This window comes from Urtica dioica, chromosome 4 (genome assembly GCF_054948205.1).
Source record: "Urtica dioica subsp. dioica isolate 48M chromosome 4, U.dioica_male_clone48M_v1_H2, whole genome shotgun sequence".
In the NCBI taxonomy this organism is placed as follows: domain Eukaryota; kingdom Viridiplantae; phylum Streptophyta; class Magnoliopsida; order Rosales; family Urticaceae; genus Urtica; species Urtica dioica.
In genome coordinates this window covers 30,641,559-30,646,625 of record NC_142759.1, presented here as the reverse complement: position 1 = coordinate 30,646,625, position 5,067 = coordinate 30,641,559, and the positions used below count along the sequence as shown (strand labels likewise).

The 5,067-nt window shown below is 39.7% G+C and overlaps 1 pseudogene; it reads right to left on the bottom strand.

Annotated features, from left to right (window-relative positions):
• Positions 1-2,387: 2,387 nt before the first annotated feature.
• LOC149401478 (uncharacterized) lies at positions 2,388-3,254 on the bottom strand (annotated as a pseudogene).
• Between the last annotated feature and the right edge of the window lie 1,813 nt (positions 3,255-5,067).

The window sequence follows — 5,067 nt, the reverse complement described above, 5'->3', positions numbered from 1 at the left end:
TAGACTAATAAGTTGATCAAACTGGTTCCACGTTGCTTAATGAATAGAGAGTGGTCGCAATCATATTTGTAGAAACCATCTGAGAGAAGCGCATATGTGAATTTCTGGAACCATTGTCGCGAGGCTTGCTTTAAACCGTAGAGCGATTTGTGGAGTCGACAAACTTGAGGAGGTGAAGACTCCCCCTGAACCGGTGAATATCCAGGCGGCAATTGCATATGTATACACTTCCTCATCTAAGTCGCCGTGAAGGAAAGCGTTTGCAACGTCCAACTGCGTCAATGACCAGCCTCGAACAACAGCTATAGAGAGAAGAACTTTTATAGAAACAGACTTCGCCACCGGTGAGAACGTGTCGAAGTAGTCTATACCTTCTTGTTGGATGTAGCCCTTGGCAACCAGCCGGGCTTTGTGGCGTTCAATTAAGCCATCGGAGTTGAATTTCAGCTTATACACCCACTTACAACCAATTGGGTGTTTTCCCGGAGGTAAAGAACATAAGGACCAAGTTTTGTTATCCTCCAAAGCTTGTAACTCACTTGCCATTGCTCGTCGCCAAACCTCACACTTAGAAGCAATAGGATAATCTGGTGGTTCATCATGGGAACTAATGGATAGGGTAAATGCGCGATAGGGATCAGAGAGGTGGCTGTAACTAACAAAGGAACAAATGGGGTATAGGGAGGCTGAGGTGTTATCAGGAGAAGATTTTGAGATGGTGAGGGAGCAATGGTAGTCACGAAGATAGGAAGGGGCATTACGAACCCGAGATGGGCGAGCTGGGGTGAGATGGGGATGATCAGACGGTGAGGTGACTGGTGAGGGAAGGTGCGAAATGTGGTCAATCGGGGGCCAAAGGATAAGGTAGAACCCTATCATAAAAAATTGAAGGCTCCGACGGAGACTGATTGTGGTTAAGAAAAGGGAAGATTGATTCGTGGAAAACAACATCTCGGCTGATGTATATTCTATGACTCTCAATGTCGAGGAGTTTGTACCCTTTGACCCCAGGTGGATAACCAAGAAAAACAGAGGCAAGAGCACGGGGAGAGAATTTGTGGCGATGGCTGGGCAAGGTAGAACCGTAACAGAGACGCCTGAAAACACAGAGGTGAAAGTATGAGGGTTTTTTTGTGTGTGAGGAGCTCGAAAGGGGTTTTATGCGAGAGCAAAGGCGACGGGGTGCGGTTGATGATATACACAACAGTGAGTACACAATCACCCCAGTAGCAAAGAGGGACATTAGACGGAAAAAGAAGGGCTCGAGCGACATTGAGTAGATGTTGGTGTTTGGGTTCGATTACGGAGTTTTGTTCAGGGGTTTCGACACATGAATGGAAGGGAATCACACCATTTTCTTGGTAAAAATCAGTGAATCTGAGTTCTGGGGCATTGTCTGAACGGAATTGGGTGAAAATGAGTTTAAAAAACTTGGGAAAAATAGTGAGAACATCAGATTTGGTTTTTAATAGGTAAACCTAGGTAGTGCGGGTGCAATCGTCGACGATGGTGAGGAAAAAACGATGGTCCCCTGGAGTTTGAACGTGAAATGGCCCATAGATATCAATATGAATGAGATCAAATGGTGATTCAGACAGTTTATTGTGAGATACAAAAGGCAAACGACGCTGTTTTGACAAATGACATGTTTTACAATGAGGATTCAAATCAGAAACAGAGCCTTGGATATTCAAATCATTTGACAAAATTTTGAGTTTTACAGGAGAAGGATGCCCGAGTCGAGAATGCCAAACATCCGGCTTGGAAACAGCAAAACATGAAATAAAATTACAAGAACTGGTTGTAGGCTTTAAGACATATAGGTTGTGCTCTCGTTTACCCCTCCCAATCGTCCAGTCCCGAGTAAGGTCCTGAATGACACACGTATCAGCTAAGAATTTGACATAGCAATGGACATCTCGAGTAAGAGTACTAATGCTTAGCAGGTTGAAAGAAAATGTTGGGGCATGTAAAAATTTTTGCAAAACAAGGTTCGGAGTGACAAGGAGAGATCCTATGTGGCTGACAGGTACCGTATGGCCATTTGGGAGACTAATGGAAACATTGCTAATGGGTTTGTAATTGGAGAAAAGTGTGAGGTTAGAACATATATGATGAGTTGCACCAGTGTCTATTATCCACATGTAAGATAAGGATATAAGGTTAGGTGTACCGTTCAAAGTGTGAGATGTAGCAGCAGAGGCAAACGGTGGTGAGTCATCTTGCAGTGGAGTTTGCAGCTGTGAGCTGAGGAACAAGATGAGCTACTGCACTTGATCTATGCTTAGTGAGACGGATGGTTGCAGTGGAGATGAAATCGGTGGTGCTGGTGGAATTGCAATGGATTGAAGGGAGCTCACAAGGTTTAAGGCTGCTGAATAGCCTTGCTAAGGTGCCTTGGTCTTGGATTTGAACTGAAATCCTGGTGGAAACCCATGGAGTTTGAAGCATTTCTCAGCTGTGTGCCCAAAAACTCCACAGTGAGAGCAGGTTGGGCGTTTCCCTTTGTTGAACTGGGCCGCCAAGGCAGTGGGCGGGGCCTTCGTGGGAGTGGAGGGTGTGTTGACATTGAAGGTAGCTATCTCTGGTGCAGCTCCGAGAACGCTGACCCCCAATCCCCGTTGCCTCTCTTCTTGCACCACAAGACTGAACACCTTAGCAACTTGAGGGAGTGGTTCGATCATCAAGATCTGACCACGAATGCTTCAATATGAATCATTCAAACCCATAAGGAATTGCATCACCGTCTCTTGTTCTTGGTACTTGATCCATGCCTTCATGCCTCCACACGAGCAGATCGGAGCAGGTTGATAATTCTTCAGCTCGTCCCACAGTATTTTCAGCTTCGTATAGTATGTGTTGACGTCGAGGGAACCTTGAGACAGCCCATTCAGCTGTTGCTTGATCTGAAAGATCCTCGGAGCATTACTTTGGCGGAACCGATCGTGAAGATCGATCCAGACAGCTCGAGCAGAGTCAAGATACAAGAGTGAATCTGCTATATCTTTTGACACAAAGTTCAAGATCCAAAAGGTTACCATGCTGTTACAGCGAGATCCTGAGCTGTAGAGATGATCTTCAGCCGTCAGAGTTGGAACAGACCCATCTACGAACCCGAGCTTATTTTTGGCATTCAAGGCGATGGTCATCGCTCGTCTCCATGCGTTGTAGTTAGGGCCGGTGAGAACGTGAGAGACGAGAACCATTCCTGGATGATCTCCGTTGTGTAAGAAAAATGGGTTTGAGGAATCCATGGTCGCCGGTAATGGATTTTCGACGGAGGATGGAGAGACTGGGCTGACTGAGGCAAAACGATTAGTCTTGTACGTTGTTGTTGCTGTTGTTTTGTCCACCACAAGCCGTGGTGAAGAAAGGAATGAGAAGAGCTCAGAGTGCAATGGAAGCTAAAGCTCTGATACCATTTTACAATGTAAAGAAGAAGAAGATGAACGAGAGAAGAAAATGCTTTTCTCATTAAGTTTCAATGAAATGAAATACAGAGTATTTATATTGTTCTGGTAACCAATTAAAATGCTGATGCTATAACAGAATTGCCACGTCAGCTTATTGTACTAAAATATCTAGGCTAGGAATAAAAGAGGAAAATACTATAATGACAAACGACATGAAGCAAAATGACATAAGAAATATGTGTCGTAAGAAGTTCTGTTATTCCCACCCTCATGAAGCTTGTGATCTCTCTCTCTCTCTCTCTCTCTTTCTCTCTCTCACCACGGTCTCGCTTGAAAAAATAAGAATTTTTTTAATGGTACTCATAGTTAGTTACGATAATTATCTAATATTAAATTTTAAAACTTTTTCTTTACTTATGAAGTAATTTTGAAGTTTATATAAAAAATTTGTGGTAGTTAGCTTGGTATACTAGTAATTTCACAGATAACTCGTTTGAGAGGTCCTAAGTTCAAATCTCATGGGCTGCAAAAATGCATGCTCCCTTAAGATTTATTATAGATCATGTCATTTTGACCAATAGTGCCATCTGCGCTTGCATTGCTACTATATCATTTAATTTTGACTAATAGTGCCACATATAAAAAAACAAAAAAACTTGTTATTAAATCTGAGTTTGTTTGAAGGTTTAATGACATCTATAATCAAATAAATTATGAATTTGATGATATATACATTATTACAAATAATTTGTTAATCAATAAATAAACAAAAAATTAGGTAAATAACCAATTAAAACATTTGAAATTGCTATATAACCAACGTTTTTGTAAATTTTAAGTAAATAGCCATAAAAATAACATTACCGAATAAATGAAAGTGACTATTTACTTAAGATTTACGTCTGTAAATATATGAAAAGTGATTATTTATCTAAGATTTATGAAACGTTGACTATTTAGTAATGTCAAACCGTAAATATGATAATTTACCTAATGGATCATAAAATAAGGAAGAAAAAGTAAAGTGGAATTTGTTTAAAAGGATATACGAAAACGTTCCGTTCTCATCAAACGTAATTACTCGGCTCTAATTCCTTCAATTTCACGTTAGAACACGAAATTCGTGCATTTATAAATGTAAAGAAAAAGGTTAAAAAAAAACATTATTATAAAGTTTGTTTTTGCTTTTGTTTTAATTCATGGAAATCCCACTTTAAGTCAAAACTTCGAAACAAAGACTAACCATCTATGATTCCGCTCCCGTCCTTTTTAATTATAAGAATGTTAGCAAATGTATAATACATTTAATCTAAACACTCTACCTTTAAGCTATAAAAACCCGTATACAATTAGCTATTTTGAAATTTTGGGATGATAAAAACGAAAATTCCTTTGCCTGAAAACATAAGATCAATTCACATAAAAAAAAGAAAGAAAGCCGGTGCTCTACTTTTACTTTATTTTCTGACAATTAATTAAGACATACATTCTTACAACTTACACATCTGTTCAATTTCATGCAATAATTTCCATATTTATAGAGGGAAATATAATAGCTTTTTAATCACGTAGCCTAAATTATTACAATATATATATATATATATATATATATATATATATATATACATATATATTTTAATCGAGTTAATAAATG